This window comes from Onychomys torridus, unplaced genomic scaffold (assembly GCF_903995425.1).
Source record: "Onychomys torridus unplaced genomic scaffold, mOncTor1.1, whole genome shotgun sequence".
Classification (NCBI taxonomy): Eukaryota; Metazoa; Chordata; class Mammalia; order Rodentia; family Cricetidae; genus Onychomys; species Onychomys torridus.
The window spans coordinates 143,304-150,478 of record NW_023411687.1 but is presented as its reverse complement, the minus strand read 5'-3'; positions in this window follow the sequence as shown (position 1 = coordinate 150,478).

Below are 7,175 nucleotides of genomic sequence, written 5' to 3'. Positions count from 1 at the left end.
TCCTGACCTTGCATTATCCAGATGTTGGAAGATCTGTCGAAGACTCTTGTCTATTGACCAGAATACATATTCCTGGGTCCAGTCGGTAGGAAGTCCTGAAATACTGGACACAGCAGGGTATGTCAGTGGAACTGAAGTGACTTTACAGTAGGAATAGAAAGTTAATTTTTGGAAGGAGGCAATTGCTCTCAGAGTAAATGAAGACAGAGTGCCAGGTATTTTACATACAGCATTTACAATGAAGATGGTATCACGGAAGTATTTCTATTCCTGTGGTGAACCCCAATGAACATAAACAAGTTACGGGGGACAGGGTTTGTTTCAGCTTACAACACTCAGGACCTACTCCATTGCTGAGGGAAGTCAGGGTAGGAACTCAGGGCAAGAAGGATCCAAGAGGCAGGAGCTGATGCAGAGGCCATGGAGCTGCTTACTGGCTTGCTTTCATGGTTTGCTCACCCTGCCTTCTTGTACCACCTGAGACCACTAGCTCATGCGAGATACCACCCACAGTGACCTGGACCGTCCCTCATCAATCATCAGTTAAGAAAATGCATCCAGGCATGGTGGCACATGCCTTCAATCCCAGCACTCGGGAGGCAGAGCCAAGAGGCTCTCTGAGTTCAAGGCCAGCCTGGTCTCCAGAGAGAGTTTCAGGACAGACAGGGCTACATAGAGAACCTTCTTGATAACCATACCTGGGGGGCGCCATTCTCTGACTGGGATCCTAGACTATGTCAGTGGGGAAAGAGAAGTGAGCTACAGTTTGGACTCATCACTCATCTCCACTCCTTTACTGCAGATGCAACGGGACTCACTAGCCTAAGCCCCTGCACCTGTGACTTCCTCTACAATGATGGACCAATGGACCATAACCTTGGGTGATGGTGAGCTGAAGTGAACCCTTCACCCTGTTAAGGCTCTGTTGTTAGGGCATTCTGTCCCAGCCACAGAGCAGAAACTACGACTGTGGCAAACAATGAGAAAAATAAAAGTGGGTCATTTCTCAATATGGAATTCAGAGATGGACTCTAAGTTGGTTGAGAATTCAAATGTTGAGGGTCTGGAGAGACAGTTCAACAGATAAGAGCACTGGCTCCTCTGACAGAGGACCCAGATTCCAGTACGAGCACCCACATGGTGGCTTATAACTAACTCCAGTTTCAGAGGATCTGATCTCTTATGACCCCTTGGAAGTACCATGCAACATGTAGTATACATGTACACTTATTTGTGGGCAAAATCCTCATATACATAAAAATTTTAAAAATCTCAATTTTTATGAAAGAATTCAAGTAAGAAAAATGTGAATTTTGTTGTTGTTGTTGTTGTTTTCATTTTTCAAGACAGGAGCGTCTCTCTGTGTAGATCTGACTACCCTGGAACTAACTCTGTAGACCATGATGTCCTCAGACTCTGAGATCTGCCTATGTCTGCTTCCTGAGTGTTGGGATTAAAGGCGTGCACCACCTCCTTACCACACCATCCTCCCACTCCTGGCTAGGAATGTGAATTTTAAAGAATTCGAATGTGAAAGACTGGAACAGAGAAAACAAATACATTAAAAAATTGGTTGGGGTTTTAGCTTAGTGGTAGAGCACTTGCCTAGCAATTGCAAGGCCCTGGGTTCGATCCTCAGCTCAAAAAAAACAAACAAACAAACAAACAAACAAACAAAAAAACCTACCACCTTGGACAATGAACTAATTAAAGAAAACTTTTTAAAAACTGCAATTGCTAAAATAGATCCTAATTTCTCATCATATGCATGAAAAAAAGTCTGAAGTGAAATTGTATTAACTAGTTTGATTTAATTATTTTGCAATGCATGAAGCAAAACATATTATGCTTCATAAATAGGTATTTGTTAATAACATTATTCATTTATATGTGTATGAATGTTTACTTGTATGAAAGTGAACCACACATATTTCTGGTGCCCCTGAGACCAGAAGATCATGTCAGATCCCCTGGAACTAGGGTTGCAGATGGTTGTGACGCACCATGTGGATTCTGGGAATTGAACCTGGGTCCTCTGCATGAGCAGCAAGTGCTCTTAACCACTAAGCAATCTCACCAATTGATATCATTTTAATCCAGCAGAAAACACCCTCACATGCTCATTTACAAGTTCTAAGTGACAGGTTTACCACTTATTCCTATGACCTGGGGACTGCCAGCAAACTTGTCTTCACACTGAAAAGTATAAGGCCTGAAATGGAGTCCCCAGAAACCTTTAGCCACAGGCTGCTTTTGTGGTCCACAGTGTATATCAGTTACTTCTATTGCTGTCCCAAAAGCAGGCTGAGGAAGGAACAGTTTAGTTTGGCCCACAGTCTGAGGGTGAAGAGCATCATGTTGGAGAAGGCAGTCATTAGCTGCTCATATTCCAGTCACAGTCAGAGAGACATGAAATGGTGGTATTCATTCAGCTCACTTCCTCGATTTTATTCCAGACCACAGCCCATCCATAAACTCCCTCACAGGCATGCCTGCAAGTGTGTCTCATAGAAAACTGGAGATAGCATCATGTTCACATGAATGGAGTGGTCCTCCAAACACCCTCAAACCATGAATTTTAAAGTGTTTCTGGATTGATGGTACCATCATTAAAGGCAGATGAAATGCTTTGAGTGAATTCCTAGGCTACCAATCCGACTGTAAAGCCAGGCTATGGTGGCTCATGCCTGTAAACTCTCCACACTGGAGGCTGACATAAAAGGATTACCATGAGTTTGAGGCCATCTTCGGATGTCTAGTAAGTTCCCTGCTAGCCTGGGCTACAGAATGAAATCACATCTCAAAACAAAACATCTGAACTTGGGTGGTGAATGCCTTTAATCCCAGTGATGTATATGAAATATATATGAAAAAATCTCTCCTATTCAATTGAAATTTCCATGTGAAGGATCTGAAGAAGGTACCCATGTGCTTGCAGCAGGGATAGAATTGATCCAAGAAACACAGGAGCTACCGTAAGAGGAGCCCAGAAGGCAAGGGCAGCGAGAGTGCAGCAAGACATTACTTGAGGATTATCAACACTGAAGAATATAGAAACCCTGTACTCTCAGCTTCATTTTCAAAGAGTATAAAAACTGCTTTGTTTGTATGTATGTTTTTGTGGGCATATACATGTGCATGTGGGTACAAAAGTGTGCAGGGCTGTGCCTGCTTATGTGGCATGTGGGCAAGGAGGCAGGCCAGAAGTCAGCCTCAGGTGTCATCCCTCAGGTGCCATCCACCTTGAATTTTGAGACAAGGTCTCTCATTGGCCTGGAGCTTGTCAAGAAGTCTGAACTGTCCCGGCAGGGAGCACCAAGGATACCCCTATCTCTACCCCCTACACCAAGTGCTGGTATTACAAGAGTGTGCCACTGAGCACAGATCTCTTACATAATTCTAGGGATGGAAGTCAGGTGCTCGGGCTTGCAAAGCAAGTACTTTACTGACTGACTGATCTCCTCATCGCTAAAAACTGCTTCAAAGCAGTCTGTTCCTGACTTAATAACTAGAAACTCGTGAGAACTGAGAAGCATTGATATGTAAGTGTTAGAACAGCAGAAGCCGAAAAAAAACAGCTGAATTAAGGAGATTCAAAAATGCTGAAAACAGAAGAAGAAGATTCTTAATACTTGGCCCACAAATACAAGGGTTAGCATATCCACATGAGCAGTAAGGGGAAGAACTGCCATGTTGTTAGAAATACTGGGCATGAGAAAACAACAGGATAAATTCTTGCATGTGCTATAGGAAAACAAATGCCTATCTAGACTTGTACTTAGTGGAACTACTCAAAAATGTGAGATAGAGTGCAGAAATGTGTTAATAAACATAACCTTAGAATACCTTCTGCGCTGACCAGAACTTACAGAATGATGATGAATCTGAGTATTTGGAATTTTTCCAAAGAATGTATGGAGGTTTAATGAGACAGAGACACGTGCCCATCAGTGTTTCCTGCAGCACTATCCATAATAACTGAGTTATGGAACCAACCTATGTGTGCAAGAGTGGAGGAATGGATTTTAAATGTGTGAGTATACCCAATGGATATTTTTTCTTTCACAAAGAACAAGGTTACATAGTTTTCCAGGAAACGGGATGCAAATGGGACTCCTATAAAGCAGCTGAGCCAGCCTCAGAAAGACCAACATCAAATAATTTTTCTCCTTTGTGGTTCAAAATTTCACAGAGTACATAACCTCAGGATGTAAACATGCCATGAACGTAGAAATGACTAGAAGAGTTAATGACACTGTGGGGAGACAGTGAAAGAGTGGGGAGGGAGAGGACTGTGTGCAATGTAACAGTACCAGATACAGTAGATACACACAGTGAAATGATGATTAAATTATGCAGGACTATGTAAATATAGCACAATGATCAATACACTATACCATACTAATAACACAAAGTGGAGAATTGTCATGGTCATAGCAATGGCACAGAAAAAAACCAAACATGTACTCATGTGGGTTTTTTTTGTTTTGTTTTGTGTTTTAAGACACTCAACAAAGTAGAAATACCTGGGAACTTCTCCTGACACACATTGGGTCCATTGTTATCCTCCAACTTGAGATGTTGAAATCCTAACCCCCAAGGTAGTGTTATTGGTAGATGGGTGTTTGGGAGGTGGCTACGCCATAAGTTGGGAAACTACAAAACCTTATTGTAGAGAGTAAATATAAAGAAGACATCCTTTGTTCATGATTGGAAAGTTTGATAGTAAAGTGACATTACCAACACAATCTATAGATTCTTTAGGGATGCTATGTAATCCCTACCCAAGCTCCAATGGCCTTTTTTGCATAAATGAAAACTATGTCCTAAAAATCCCTATGGAATTACAGAGATCCCTCAGGAGCCAAAACAACCTTGAAAAAGAACAGTCAGGGCTGGAGAGATAGCTCAGCAGTTAAGAGGTCCTCAGATGAGTTCTCAGCAACCACATGGTGGCTCATAACCATCTATAATGAAATGTGGTTCCCTCTTAGGGCAGGCAGGGACACATGCAGACAGAATATTGTGTGCATGATTGATACATAGATAGATAGATAGATACATACATACATATAAACATTGATAGATACATAGATACATACATACATATAAACATTGATAGATATATACATATATATATATCTGGTTCCCTATTCTGTCAGACAGGGATACATGAAAACAGAACATATTAATGATAGATAGATAGATAGATAGATAGATAGATAGATAGATAGATAGATAAAAATAAATAAATAAGAACAGTTAGAAGACCCATACTTTCTGATTTTAAAACTTTGTAGAGAGCTGGGTGGTAGGGGTGTACACCTTAATCCTAGCATCAGGAGGCAGAGACAGGTGGATCTCTGAAAATTTGAGATCAGCCTGGTCTACAGAGTGAGTTCCAGGACAGTCAGGGCTACACAGAGAAACCCTGTTTTGAAAAACCAGAAAAAGAAAAAGAAAAATGGTGTATAAAACTACAGTACTTGGGCCCGGTGGTGTTGGTGATCGCCTTTAATCCCAGCACTTGGGAGGCAGAGGCAGATGGATTTCTGTGAGTTTGAGGCCAGACTGGTCTACAAAGCGAGTGCCAGGACAGCCTCCAAAGCTACAGAGAAACCCTGTCTCAAAAAACAAAAAACAAAAACAAGAAAGAAAGAAAAAAAAAAGAGAAAAAACTACAGTACTCAAATATTGTTGTGGTACTGGTTTAAGAATAGACCTATAGAGCTGGGCGGCAGCAGCAGCAGCGGCAGTGGCGCACGCCTTTAATACCAGCAATCAGGAGGCAGAGGCAGGCAGATCTCTGTGAGTTCGAGGCCAACCTGGTCTATATAGTGAGTTCTAGGACAGCCATGAATATTTTTTTTTATCGTTAGAGTTCTTTAGTATAATCAAATTCTGCTGTGATATACAAAGGCTTAAATTAATTACTCGGTGCAGCATTTACTTTTGGATAATTTCTTTCAGGGTTTCAAAGACTAGGGTGATGGACAAAGACTTTACAACACTGATTACATTCATAGAGTTACTCTCCAATATGAATTCGTCCATGACGTTGAGGATAACTGTGACATGCAAAAGTTTGATCACATTGCTTATATTCATAGGGTTTCTCTCCAGTATTTCTGTTTTTGTTAATATAACATAATTTCCTTATTGAATCCTTGGGAATTTTTGATCATGCACACCAATTCCACTCAACTTCCAGTCCAGCCATATCCTCACTTCATCCCTGTAGCACCCCCAACCAAAAGAAAATTATTTAAAAAAAACCAAACCAAACAAACAAACAAACCACACCACAATTTGTCTATCTTCCCCACCTTTCCAACACCTCTTCATTTGGCCTGGTGGCATTGATATCCTTGGTGTTCATACACTATACCCTTTTGTACAATCAGCTTTACTTGCAAGTGACCATTGCAATGAGTTTTATTCAAGGTCTCTTGTTTCTGGTATAACTTTATCCCTGGATCCTCACAGAAACTCCTCTTGGATATCCAGCAGATGCCCCAAGTCATGGAGATTCTGAGGGTATTGTTCCACATAACCAATCCCTTCAGGAGCTGTAGTAGGTCCCAAATGATTCCATGTTAGAGTATTAGAGTGGGTCAACCCCAGGCCTGGATGTAGGTCTGCATGGTTGTTGAGCTGGTCAGTCTAGGCAACTGGGGTTTCTTCCCTTAGGCAAAGAGTGGATAGAGCCAAATCTCTTTTGCCCAAGTCATCAGGGTATATCCTCCCTTGCCCATGGTGTGGGATGTGGCCATCTCCCCAGAGTGCAGAGGTGGGGACCAACTCTCTTCCAATGCCCAATGAGGGGCAGGAGGAGCTATCCTGAGGCTAGCCAAGGGCAGGGATGGCTCAGTATGGCCTTCTGACTTCATGACAAATGGTTCCTATGGTGACACATGACACAGGAATCCACACAGAGCCCTGCTACAGGAGAACCAGAGACCCAGACATTGCCCTTAGCAGGAGCTGGGATCCAAATGACATCCTGGCTCTGGATGGAAGCATACACCACTCGGATCATGATGGTGACAGCCATGAATATTAACACAGAGAAACCCTCTCCCAACAAAACAAAACACAAAAATTATTTTAAAAAGTAGACCTTTAAGATCAAAGGAATCTAATATTAAAAGACAGCTGATTCTCTACATAGGCAC